This window comes from Lactuca serriola, chromosome 6, assembly GCF_051521515.1.
Source record: "Lactuca serriola cultivar US96UC23 chromosome 6, Lser_US96UC23_V15, whole genome shotgun sequence".
NCBI classification, from domain to species: domain Eukaryota; kingdom Viridiplantae; phylum Streptophyta; class Magnoliopsida; order Asterales; family Asteraceae; genus Lactuca; species Lactuca serriola.
In genome coordinates this window covers 166,930,896-166,945,582 of record NC_136413.1, presented here as the reverse complement: position 1 = coordinate 166,945,582, position 14,687 = coordinate 166,930,896, and positions in this window count along the sequence as shown.

Here is a 14,687-nt window from a genome sequence, read left to right as displayed (position 1 = left end):
GCAACCTCTTCTCTCTCTCTCTCTCTAAACTCTCTCTCTCTCTAGCCCCCAAACCCACCTAAGCATAAGTAAACCCCCTAGCACCCGAAGGAATCCCCGAGGCTCCCAAAGCCTCGAGAAAAGACCCTTTCAGCTCGGGAACGCTGCTCCAGCAAACCCGGTTTTCGAGAAAACCCGTTGTAAGTGAGCTGGGCCTAACCTATCTTTTGTATAGCTTATGTTTCAATGTAGTAATGTTATTAGGAACTTATAATGAGTATTTGGGCTATTATTATGAGTTATATAAGTGAGGTTATAATATCTTTTTAATCACTCGCGGTACGGGGAATCTGGTTTAAAGGGCCGCATAGGGTTGTTGGATTTCAGAAGTGTTATATACCAAAATGGTCTTGCCCTTCAGTGTTTTATGTTTGGCCCCTGTCTGTATATAGTGGTTTAGAAATATTGTTTCATGCTTATATAATTGCAATAATAGCAAGAATATTAATTAGTCTCGATGAATATAGACTGAATTCTAGTGGTAATGATACTAGGTTTTGTGAAAGGAAAATTGTGTTAAGAGTAGCAGAGTGTTGTCCGAGTGTCGAGTCACCACATTTTCAAGTAAGTGCATTGTCCCTTTCATGTTACACATATATATGAAGTATTTTATAGAAACTACATGTTATGTGTGCAGATTATCTGTATTCCTGCTATTTATGTTGGATGAATGATTTTATACAAGTTTTATATGATTTAAATTGTATATGTATTTATATCAACATAATATGTTGGGTAAAACATGGGTAGATGAAATATGAGGTTGATGATGAGTTGAGAGGTGAAATAGACCATGAGGTGAGGGTGAGAGGTGGACGATGTGGGAAGCCTTTTACCCAAATGGTGGCCCCGTCATCTAGCAGAGTATGGATGACAACCACAGACTATTCTAGACAGTCCAGTGGAACGCTAGCAGGATCACAACCTGTAGGTGTTGTGAACGATGTGTTCACCGGTGTACTCTAAAAACCCATTGACCTGTATTGCAAGTGGACTCTAGAAAACGATATTGTCAATAAGCGAGATAACCCTGGCAGATGTTCCTAAAGGACTCTACCGATAGAAGCGCCTAATAGAGAACCTCATAACGCCCAGCTGATACGCCTAAAGGACTATACCGACAGATGCGCCTTATAGAGAATGTCACAATTCTGGCAGCTGCGCCTAAGTGATAGAACTAGCAGATGTGCTTGACAGTCGTGTTATTAACAACTATGGACTTCGTACCTATTCCTTAGGATAATCCTTAGGAATGAATGAATGAAAAATAGTTGATTCTCAGGGTAGATCCTTAAGAGTAAATAAGATAATGGGGATGGATAATTGAGTTGACTGTTTGATGAGTAAACATAATAATTATATCATTGTGGGTTGATTACCCTATGTACTCACCAGGTTTCCCAACCTGACCCACTCAGTTTAATTATATCACAGGTGTTGATATGAAGTCACATTACACTAAGAGATTAAGGAGATATAAATCACTAGCGATAATTAATGTAAATTTTGTTTATGCTTATGTATGTATTGACGATGACATCCCAAATGCTTTAAAATGAATAAAAATACTTTTCTTCAGAAATGTTGTGATAACATAATTATCATGTTTTAGTGGGAACAAATTCTGCAACATTTTTATTATAGGAGGTATTATGATTGTTATAAAGCATAAATAAAATCGGTCTTTTCTGGCTGTAAAAATGGGGATGTCACTGACCATGGAGGGGTAAAATGGTCTTTTACCCATTCCAAGAGTTTGAGAGAGAAAATCACTTACTTTATTTAGAGTCGTGAATTAAGTGTTAATTAGAGATAATTATCCTATGTGTTAGGAGGAGGCTAGTTCGAGATTCGTGTACGAGGTCATTTGCTTACTTTCTTGCGAGGTGAGTCTTCTCACTTTGCTTACCAAGAGTGGTAATCTTGGTGTGACCGGAGGGTCTTATGTGCTTATAATAAGTATTGTGATACCCTGCATTATGTCTTAGTGATTTATGATGTGTATTATTTTGAGCTTACTAAGTTAGGACCAAAGGGTCCACCCGAGTTGTGGGACCAGAGAGTTCCACTGAGACACATTGACCGGAGGGTCTTATTTGAGCATAACCATGAGAGACTAATGATATATGTGTAGTATTTTAGGTTACTCACTAAGCTCCATGCTTATCGTGTTATGTGTACGTGTTATGTGTTATATGTTTTCAGGTACTTCTCAGGATCATGGGATGGCACCAACTTGATTGTTTTTGAGGATCTTGGATTATTTTTAAAGAATTTATGAACATGTGTTTTGAAAACTCGATATATTTGATGGTTTTTGTGATTCTGTTAATGAAGTTAATGTGATTTTAAATGAGAAAAATTGTTTGAAAATTTACGATGTTACAACATAACAAATAGTTTATTAGAAGCTAAAACCATGTAATCACGTTTTGAAAAGCTAACATTATATCTTGTTTTTGCTTCAACTAAACATCACCTTTATTTTGAAGCTCATCTCATTTGTGTGAAAACTAAATATCCGATTAAGAATGTGACGAGAAAACTTGATATGTTAGGAAAATGGCTAAGTGTATGTACAGTTAAGTACATACGACTTAAGATAAGAGCCAAGATTTGCAACAAAATTATAGGCATTAGAAGATTTTGTGGCTGATTACAGTCCAGATCTTCAACCTGAAGCCGAAAAGGAAATTTGTTGGCTCCATATACAAAAGAAACAAAGAAGTGGACTCTCTTTATATGAGAGAGCTTACAATTCTAAAGGATCAGGTCTTCAAGTCGTATTAAAGTCACCACATTGGGACATTATACCACATGCACTAAGTTGTGATTTTCAACAAACCAACAATGAGGTAGAATAGAAGGCACTGATCTTGGAGAATATACAGTGAAAAATGAAAAACAAGCTTGATACCTAAGGATAGTAAAGAACATGGCATCCAAATTCCAAGATTTTAACAAAAAAACAGGTACCTAGAGAGGATAACACGGAAGAAGATGCATTAGCCAATCTTGGTTTTGCTTTCATGATTCATCCTGACACCAAGATTCTTATATATTATGCCACTTCACCCACGATAGAAAACATAGAAGAAGAGGTGGCACCTATTCAAGATCATGGATCGAAAGACCTCAATCCTAAAGAATCATAGATCCAACCTATCCTTCAATATCTCCAACATATATTCATTATTTAAAATGAGAAATGCCCAAGAGCTTTTAGAATCAATGCCTCCATATTCAACATTATTGAAGGTATCTTGTTCATAAAATCAGCAGCAGGACCCTATATTAGATGTCCCAATGATGAAATTGTTAAGATCATCCTTTAATAAACTCATAAAGGAGAATGTGGAAACCATACAGGTGTTAAGGCCAGGATCCTTACAATTTTCAAGATCCTCAAATATCCATGATCCTCAGCTACATCAGGATCCCGACTAATTAACGTTATTATTTTTATGGATATTTATAACGGTCATATTTAGTTCTATAACTAACACGTGTGCAGAAGTAGTCAAGGGAAGACCAATTCTCAGCGAAGAATTATCTCGACTATGCTAAAGACCCATAGTACTTGGTTAAATAACATTCAAGAAGTTGGTCAGAGAGGATCCCAGAAATATCAGACATCTTTTTGGCTAGACTAGACTATAAATTAACACTTGTAATTTGCACACAACACACTATTCTCTAGCCCAATCTTACTCTATGAAATTTTCTACTTATTGTTACTAATAAGTCAGTCTAACCTTCATTTTATATCAATAAAATCATCAAGGTAGGTGATCATTATCACCTCCCAAGGCTTTATGCCGAAAATCCTAGCAAGGATCATAGGCTTTCCTTATAAACCATTGTGTCACTTTTCTTTTACCACTTGCTATTACAAAATATGAACATCACAAACTCTCATTCAATTTGGTTGATTAGTACTTGTGTAATTTTCGAACAAAACAACAGGGGGCTGGGTAATCTTCTTCAAAACTTTAAGTACATGATACTCTTGGCTAATAATGAAGAATAATGCAATGAAGTATGCTCAAAAGTATGACGCATGCCAAAGACATATATATAGTTGGAAATTTTCCTATTAAAATAGGTGGTAATGTTTTCATGTTAGCAATGACTGATTACTTCTCAAAGTGGATTGAAGTTGAATCAATTGTCCATGTTAGAGAATAGGAAGTGATATTCTTCATTAAGCTCAAAATCCTGACCAAGTTTGGTATTCCATGTGAAATATATGTGATAATAGATCTCAATTTATACGTAAAATAGCACAAAACTTTTGTATGAGTTAGGGAATCAAGATGATCACTTTTACACATGTTCATCCTCAACCAAATGGTCAAGTTGATTCAAGAAACAGGATCATAATCAATAACCAAAAGAAAAGAATCATTGAAAGAATATGAGGATGGGCTGAAGAACTACCCTTGGTTTTTTGGGTAGAGAAGACCACATCCAAAAATTCCACATGCTAAAAACCATATTATTTGGTATTTGGAACAGAGGCTATGATTCCTCCAGAAGTTATAATCCTCATAGCTAGGAAAATTTTTCACGAAGAATAGGAAAATTAAAAGATTATAGTTAGGGATCTTGACACGGTGGACAATTATAAGGATATTGCCAAGATCTTGATAGCCACATACCAACAAAGACTTACCAAATATAACAACAAGAATATCATAATAAGAAGATTTTAGGTAGGCATCTTGTCCTTAGAAATGTCTACTAAAATGTAGTTGAACATACTGAAGGAAAACATTCTCCAAAATGGGAAGGTCCTCACATTATAGATTTAGAGGTAGGAAAGGGGAAATACAATCTCTCTAACCTAGATGGTCAAGTGTTACCATGATCTTGGAACACTATACATCTTAATAACTATTTTATCTAAATCCAATATCTTGGTGTTAGATATTTAGGTGTGTCTTCTTTTCTGATATCAATTCTCAATTATATGTTTTTATTCTTGACACTAACATAAGCATCAGAGGGGTGTTAGCCAAGCTAACACCCACCGTTTACCCAAGATATTTGTCTTGCAGAAGCTAAAGATCTTGATCAATATTTTAGGGTCTGATCACCCGTCCTAAGATCCAAGGTATCTAAGATACATTCTAAGGTTTAGAAACTTGTGTCTTTATACCACATTAGGTTTAAACACCTCTCTTGGATGCACGATTTCTATAGACAATCAAAGGATATGGGGATCAAATTATGCTTAAGTAACTGAAAACCTCCAAGGATGTGTCAAACAATAGGGAACTTATACCCACACATTTAACATTAACATGTTAAACTTAAGCCAATGTAATATCCCAAGGATGTGGAAAATCCCAAGGGAACAATCATCGGACGAGGTTATTCGAAGATTTCCAGCATTTCTATGTTGTAAATTGGTGAGAGCATGTTAATGTTCACTAAGGCAGAGACATGCGAATCTATGACCAAAACCAAAGATTTAAAACAATATCTGCATCCCAAGATATTAAATAAAGTATATAAGATAATATTCCAAGATGTAATCTCGAGATAACAAATGAAATCACTTCAGCTCAAGGTACCATCCTAAGATTTCATCTTAGGATTTCAAACATACGGTACACAATCGTCATGACACTCTTAAGTTATAGGATTGTTTCATACTTAAATCTTAAACCTTCCTTTTTACAATCTTTCACATTCTTTCTTACACTCGAATTTTTCATGTTGCATGAACATGTTTTTATCAAGGTATATTTTCTCAAATATGTCCTTAAGAATAAGGTATGAAGTCAAAAATGTAATCCAAATCCTTTTGCACCATATCTTTGTCTTCTGGTCTTTCATTCGAACAACCTATCTTGAATACTTTATCTTTTTGAAAAGAACAAATGTTTCAAAAACATTCTTATTTAGAACCAGTTTTCAAAGGAAAAATTAGAAATTCAAATTTTTGCTATGATAAGAAAATATTTCCAAACATATAAGAACTTTCCTAGAAAAATTATTTTAAACCATCCATCATCATTCAGAATATAAAGATAACCATGTCTTTCAAAAACATACATAACCTAGCACAACTATTACAAACCAAAATGTCTTAGAAACATCAACAAAAATACTTGCTCAAAGATAAAGCTATCAGCTCACTCTTCTCACCTTCAACATCTTCATCCTTCGTTTCCACTCTAATATTTTGACCATTATCTCCTTCCTCATTAACTACTTCACTTGTTCCAACTTAACCTTTCAAATTCCTTAAGCCCCTCTCCTATTTCGCGCTCTCTCTCTCTCTCTCTATATATATATATATATATATATATATATATATATATATATATATATATATAGTTTTCTTGGAAATCATATATCATCATTAACACGGCCTCTAACACTGAAAATATGATGAACTTCTTTGTTTCTTCGTATATCTTAGCTAACATATTCTTCAATTTATCATGTTCTTTAACCACTTTTTCCAATTCCTCTTTTTTTCATCAAATAGGCATTTTTTAAATATAGTTCACCATTTTTGGCACTTAACTATTTTACCTTGGCAAAAAGTCCTTTGTCTTTATTTTTCAAATCGTGTTCAACTTGTTTCCTCATGTCTTCTAGTTCCTTCTTTAGTCCTTTGGCTCCTTTTAACATTAATTTTGTAGCCTATACCCAAAAAGGCTTATTAATACTAATAGTTGAAGAGAGAATATATAAACCAAAACATACACATTGGTTCAATGATATCATCTTGAGTTTAATATCGGAAGGATTTAGTCCTTCAAAAATTTCTTTTCCTACGTTAAATAAATCCTTTCTCTTCTTGGGCTCTGGAATTTTATGCTTAATGTCTAATTTTCTCAAGGCTAAAAGAAGAAGGCTTCTCGATTTTAAGGAGAGGTGTTGAAGACAATAAATCATCAAACTCGAAAGGAGATCCGAAAAGAGAGCCTGCTCAAATGAAACAATCAATATCCAGAATGACAACTACAAAATTCATATCCAACTAATGTATTGATGCAACAGTTGGTTCTGGATGCTTGACAACCACTGTACTAGCCTAGTTGACCTCTGGGATACAATCAACATGAACCCTGGAACTTCTTCTCTCCTCAGAGATCCTCAAAATTTATTGAAATCTCTTCTTAGAATCTTCACAAGTGGGATAAATATCTTCAAAATTTGGCACTTTTTAGGAATATAAAGAAAGCACATTAATACTGAAAAAAAATAAACATACACTAAAAAGACTCAAGATACAAAACCCCTACCTTTTGTGACCCAGTCTTTTGATGGAGAAAGATCTTGGCCAAGGGAAGACACATTGATAAAGAAATGTTCCTTCTTCCAATCATGATCAATGACAGGAATTTTTAAAACCAAATAAGTCTTCGAAGTTTTGATCTTGAAAACATTGTGAAAATACCCAAAAGTCTAAATGTTATAAACACTCACAATCTCTCGCAACCTAATATTTGTGCCTTTGGGCTCATTCAGATGATGGATCCAAAATAGGATATGTTATACCACCGACTGACTTGAGCGTAATCAAATCCAATTGTTTCCAAAAATTCCTAGATTAATGTTGGAAAAGGAAATGGAAACCCAATATTAAAGGAAAATTCATAAATGAACCTCCATGTAGAGGAAAGATAGTATGACTCTAGTAGCGATTCAGGAACCCTAAAACCAGTACCTGGATGAAACTTACCTAAAGGACATAATAACTCAATGTCGGTATTAGAGAAGGTACTAATTTTACTTTCACCATGAGTAAGCTTTTCCCCCATTGCGAAACTCAGGTAAAATAGAACATAAACGTGATCATTTTGCAATGGGGGTAGCAATTCGAATTTATATGAGGTTCTGTTCTGAAAATCTTGGCCCTTCAAAAAATTAAATCTCATAAAGAAACAGATAGATAGGATTAGTCTTACAGAAACGAACCACGTCATATCAAAATTTGTTGAGTGAATTTCGCACCTAGAAATCTCTAATCACCTAGGATCTTGGATTGAAGGTTTTTTAGTTAATTTTTATAGGTATAAATTTTGACTTACCATTTATAAATTGAACTTGAACTAACATCCCGAGCAAGCCCAAGATCTTGGATATATTTAGTATATTGGAATTATATCATTATTCTTGTAAAATCTTGTACCAGAACTTGAGGCTTAATTAAAAAGAAATAGAAAAAGTCAAATACATTTGGTCAATGCCTGGTGAACATTGAAGACCATTGAGAAATCCAGGTAAAGCAAAGATCAATCAGAATCCCATGAATCTTGATGTTGTATTATTCTTGTTATGTACAAAAGACTAGTTGATCAACATATACAAAACGTCCACTTGTTATTCTTCTCTTATTCTTTCAACACTTGAGCATAAATATATTGTTCCTAACATCAGCTAGCACTTGTAACATTTTTTACAATTTAATGTAACTTGTAGGGCGTGTGAGTTTATCACATCCCAAGATTTTATGTCGAAGATCCAAAAGTATTAAGGGCTTTCGTCATACATCACTGTGTTCTTGCTTTGATTTTACTAATTTGTGGTTGTTCTAATCATTCTTTGCATAATCGTCTAATTTTTAATTCGTTTTGTATCAGTTTATCAAGTTTTTATGTGGTATCTTGATACCTTTTCGAGTATCTAACAACTTTCTTATACAAAATAATCCATTAAAAAATTTAGCACTATTTTTGACGTCCCAAATATTCCAAATACATTTACTTACACTTTAAAACAAATCAACTTTAATAAAGAGTTTTATGATGACAATTACTTTCTTTCCATGATCCTGGGCACAACCAAAATCTTCGGCATATTTCAATAATCTTAAGCGTTCTAGCTTTTAACATTTCAATTCTAACATCACACCATACTTATTAATTTGGTTACGAAGTTCGTTTGTGTATTTTTGACCAACACAATTATATACGTACCTAATGTAGAACATACTTTTTTCTTATAATAACTAAATTTTATATTTCAACCTGGCCAATTTTCAAAAACAATAAAAATAATCATGTCTTTAGTTTCGACTAGCTATGGTGTTAATTTTTATTATGATTCTTAGTCTGTGTTATTGAATTAAATAAATATTTTGCTATTAATACTGAAATAAATTTAATTTTAATGTTTTTTATTGAAGAAATGTTAAAATACTAATGTAATTATAATTTTATGATGTTTATGGCAATGGAAGAAAATGGACTTGAAATGAAAAAAAGAGACGAAGGATAAATGATAGATGTCTAAGCAGATAGATCTTAACTTCCTCTTTGTTTTTATTAGGTTTATATATCATCTTTATAGTTAGATACTTGAGAAATATTTCATGAACAATATAATTGTTTTAAATATTATGTATCCATACCTAATGATGATGTAGTGAAGTTATTAACACTTGGTGAAATTGTTTTTGTTTAATTCCTGAAGTTATATTTGTTAAATGCTTGTATGTTTAAATCTAAACTTAGGTATATTGGTATATTGATTTCTGGCCATATATGAACATGAATAATTTATAGAATTTTTAATAAATGCTCATCAGTAAGCATATACATATATTAATGAATGAACATTTAGATATTTGATAGTTGGATACTAACATACATGTTCATTATTGAACATGTATTTTTTTTAATAATAAATTTATACATTAATTATAAATTTAATTATCATTGTACAACAAGTGAGATGGCAAACGGGCAACAAGCTGCCCCGCTAAACCTTTTTGTATAGCAAAGCTCAATTTTTTAAAGACTACATTCATAGAACTAGGGGATATACCATTGCAACGCATGATCTGTTATACTCTATTAAGAAGCTCTATCGTATCCGGTGTGAGGAAACCAAACGTATCAAACGCAAATGGTATGAACACGTGTTGATTTTCCATGCACGATTTCTCATGTTTGTTGACTTTTCCTGTAGCAGCTTTTAAAGCAGCCAATCCTGCCGTGAACCCCCCCGCCGTCAAGCCGACAAGAGGGGATACCCCTGTAAGATCCACATATGCATGTTTCCCTCCAACCCATCAAAAAATCAAAATGTCAGCCGGTCTAAGGATTGACCTTCCTTCTGTCGGGTCAGTCAAGAAATTCGCAGGTGCCTCTTTCTTAACGGAAACTCCTGCACGCTTAAATATATCGAACAAAACATCTCCGACCATATCGTGTCTGTATTTGAACTCCGGGAGTTCTTTACAGTGAACTATGTGCTCTTTAAAGGAGTCCAAACATGCCTTGCGACACACCAGAGATATCTCGTCAGCTAGGAATATTGGAATCATGAGTCGATATTTGAGGATAATACGATACTCCACAGGAGACGTATGTTGGCCAATCCCATCTATAGGGATAGCAAGAAGAAAATATTGGGCATGTGGTGCATGTAAGCACTGTAAAACCGCTTTCTGACGGGCCGTCATTGTCACACCTCGAAATATCGCAACCAATGTACATAGTAAGCATAGTAAATACAAAACATTACATTACATAGAATTATTACATTTGTTTCAAAAGTAAAGTAATACAAGTTTTATAGATACATTAGTCTAACCAAAAGTAAGACGTGACTTCCATATGATCCGTCTTCTACAAAACAACGCGGGATACCTATCTAAGGAGAACCTGAGAATACAAGCAGTTTAAAAATCAGCATAAAGCTGGTGAGTTCATAAGTTGTTTGTTTATATAAAAAGATCATGTTTTCCTTTGGTTTTCTGAAAAGTTGTTATCCATGAAAATCCAATATTTTCTTATAAAGACAGTTTACTTAAAACTTCTGAATTCCGTTCGGTACAACAGTAGATACTTTAATACGTAAAACTATAGATTGAAAACCACTAGGAATACCATCCAGTACAACAGTAGATATAAAAACTATAGATCATAGATAGATATAAAATCCGTAAATAAACTATATTTTAATACGTATTGTGAGTCGTATAACCATGCTAATGTGACCCGAGACCTCCTTGACGTTCTTTAGGCGTCGGACGATATCCAAAATATGTCATCCCAGGCGTGCCCGACTAACTGTAGCTAATAGTTAAGGTGTTCGATTGTCAGTACTGAATAGATCTATTCACAAATTCCACGCTCTCCCTCCAGGAGACTCTAGTTATACTTCCGGGGAGGATTTACTGATAACCCGAAGGGTATATTGAAGACTAATCTCACAAACTAGCATTAAATTATTCACGGTGTACTCAGTCGCTATCGAATATCATAACTGTTTTGAAACATAATAAAGTATAAACAATTGAATACAAAGAAACTATCTGGCATAATACTCTACTTTAAACAGAGATAAACTGAATCAGACATAGTTTATCTATTAACATTGCATGAAATCCGAATTCATAAAACGAGAACTGAAGATCCCAAATTATTCCCATAATAATTTGATTGGTTTGATTGTTTCCTTTACTGTAATTGAAATCCATGTAGTTATATTCAATAAAACACCCCTTATGCTCTAAATAATACATAAGGGGTAAAGATATCTAAAAGTTAGCCAGATATTTATAGAATTACATCAGTTTTAAGTGTCGAAAACATTTATAATTTGCTTTGTATTCCCTCCCTGAAAACATTAAAAAACACGGAAAAAGGCATAAGGGTATGAACTCACCAGACGAGAGATGTGCCGGTTGGATGCTAATTGTCAGTTTGGGGCTTGAAATATGCGAGGTTCCTATGTAATATGAAGAGATACATAATTTGTATCTAATTAGACCTTGATCTATTAATTAAATAAGAATAAATACTTCTAGACGCGAAAACACTTCAATTCAAGTGTTTGGAGTGACTCGGGTGGCATTTAAGGGGGTGTATGGCTTAGGCATGGAGTTTACTCTTCAAGATTAAACTCTTAGAGGAGTTTTCAGCCCTAAAGACCATATCCCCATGAGTTTATGGCCGTAAACTCATGGGTGGTGCTCTTGAGTGCTAAATGGACTTAAAACATTTGAGGGATGATTGTAGGTTTGGTTCTAGGGCATTGGAAAGGGGTTTGATCAATCATATGGACCATTTGATGAGTTTACGGCAGTAAACTAAGAGTTTACGGCCGTAAACTCTCACCTACTCAATCCTTATGTCCTTTGATGGTCCTAGGTTAATCACATGTGATTCTAACTCATTTTACAAGCCTTGGATGGAATTTAGGGCATCATTTGACTATGTTTTAGGAGTTTACGGCCCAGGAACCTATCCTTGGGGGGTTTACGGCCGTGAACTCCTAAGGGAGTTGTTTTTATCAAGGTTAAGGCCTCTAACTCATTTGTGGTGGCTTCTAGACATTAATTCAAGGCTTTGGAGGTGTTTAAGGGGGCAACTTAACACCTTGAAAGGTCTTTACTGCCCATGAATGGGTGTTTACGGTCCAAGCATGATCTTGGGTTGTAAACTCATATTTACCCCCTGAATGTTGAGTTTTTGGTGTTCCAAGTCCATTCCAATAAGTCCTTAAGTCATTTCCAGGCTCCATAAGTGATTTGGGAGGGTTTTGGGGCTCAAAAACCCCTTTTATGTGTGTTTGCGGCCCAAGACTATTCTATGGCCGTAAACACATGGTGTTGGTCCAAATCCATGATTTGAACAAGAATTTTAAGGCTAAGGATGCTAATCTATGAGTTAGGATAGTTACCTTATCGATTTGGAGCTTGAAATGAGGTGATTTTGGGTCAAAAGCTTGGTATTGAAGAGAGAGAGAGTAGAGAGAGGTTGAAAAGCTTCAAAATGAAGTGATTTCAACTTTATATATGGTTTAAGTTTGGGGCACGGTGGAATTCTACCCGATACTGACGTTAAGCGAGCCTTTCGGTCGCACCTGATTAAGTTGTTGTAACCCGACATGGTCGAAACTATAAATTTTCTAAATAATAATTTGGAAAGTTTTCATGTGTTTCTAATGCGTTTGGATACTTACTAGGTCATTATAAAAAGTCTTAAATTCAAATGACCTAATTCAAAATGCTAACGGGAAAAATGAAGGACAAACGGATTTTACTGACGGGAAAAGGGTTTACAGCGACGGAACATTTTACGGGTTGTCACATTATCCCCCTTTTAGAGGGAATTTCGTCCTGAAATTCAGAACTGAAGATACAAATCATATAATGGAAAAGATGCAGATATTTGTCTTATCGAGTCTTCATGATCCCAAGTGAACTCGGGTTCCTGTTTGGCATTCTAGCGAACCTTCGCTATCGGGATACGGCTTTGTTTCGTACATTTGATCTCTCGATCCATGACCTCGATTGGTTCTTCCAGGAAGTTCAGGTTTTTGTTGATCTTGGTTTCATCAAAGGGATTACTAGGGTTTCATAGGGTAGGCACTTCTTAAGAATAGAGACATGGAATACAGGATAGATGTCACTAAGTTCTGAAGGTAGTCGGAGTTTGTAGGCTACGGAATCGATCCTAACGAGGATCTTGAAAGGTCCTATGTACCTCGGGTTAAGTTTTCCACACTTTCCAAAGCGTATCATGCTTTACCAGGGCGAGACCTTCAAGAGGACACGATCTCCTACTTGGAATTCTAATGGTTTTCGTCGTTAATCATCGTAACTCTTCTATCGGTCTCGTGAAGCTTTCAGTCGTTCTCGGATTTGGATGATCTTCTCGGTGATTTCGTTAATGATTTCAATACTAAGGGGAATATTGTCGGGAATTTGACTTTTGACTAGTTGCGTGTCCCCTAACTCTCAGAAATTAATAACACATGTTCTCTGCATACCATCTAGGGTCTGAATAGTTCTCTCACTCTGTCCATCTGTCTGGGAATGATATGCCGTTCTCAAGTCCAACTTAGTTCTGAGAGCTTTCTGAAGGGACTGTCAAAACCTTGAGGTAAACCTGCTATCTCGATCAGAGATAATGGATGCAGGTACACTGTGCAGTTGGATTATCTCTTGGATGTAGGTTCGTGTAAGTCTTTGCATGTTGAATGATTCTTTGATCGGAATGAAGTGAGCGGATTTTGTCAAACGATCGAAACTTACTTAAATGGTATTGTACCCACTCGAAGATTTGGGTATCTTGATGATGAAATCCATAATAATGATCTCTCATTTCCATTCAGGTATCTCGGGCTGCTGGAGCAGACCCGAGGGTTCCTAATTGGGCTTCTCGGATCTGTACGGATAAGTGGGAATGGATGGTCATTGTTAATATCTGTGCCTTACAACTTGAATTCTCCTTTTGGCTTAGGGCATCTGCTACCACATTGGCTTTGCCGGAATGGTAGTGGATTTCACACTCATAAACACTGAGCATCTCTACCCATTGTCGTTGCCTCATGTTTAAGTCTTTCTATGTCAGAGTGGTTAAAGGTTTGGTGATTTTGGAGGAATTCTGGATGAACCTACGATAGTAGCCAGCGAGACCCACGAATTGACGGATTTCTGTGGGTGTCTTCGATGCTGACCAATTCTCTATCGCCTTGAATTTTGGACGGGTCCACTTGTATGCCTTCCTTGCTTACCACGTGACCAAGGAAAGTGATTAGGTCGAAGGGTATCACTACGAACTCGTAGTGTCCATATCGAGTCCTGAATGCTATCTTGGAAACATCATTCTCGTGAAATCGAAGCTGATGGTATCCTGATCTGAGGTCTATCTTCGAGAAATAATTGG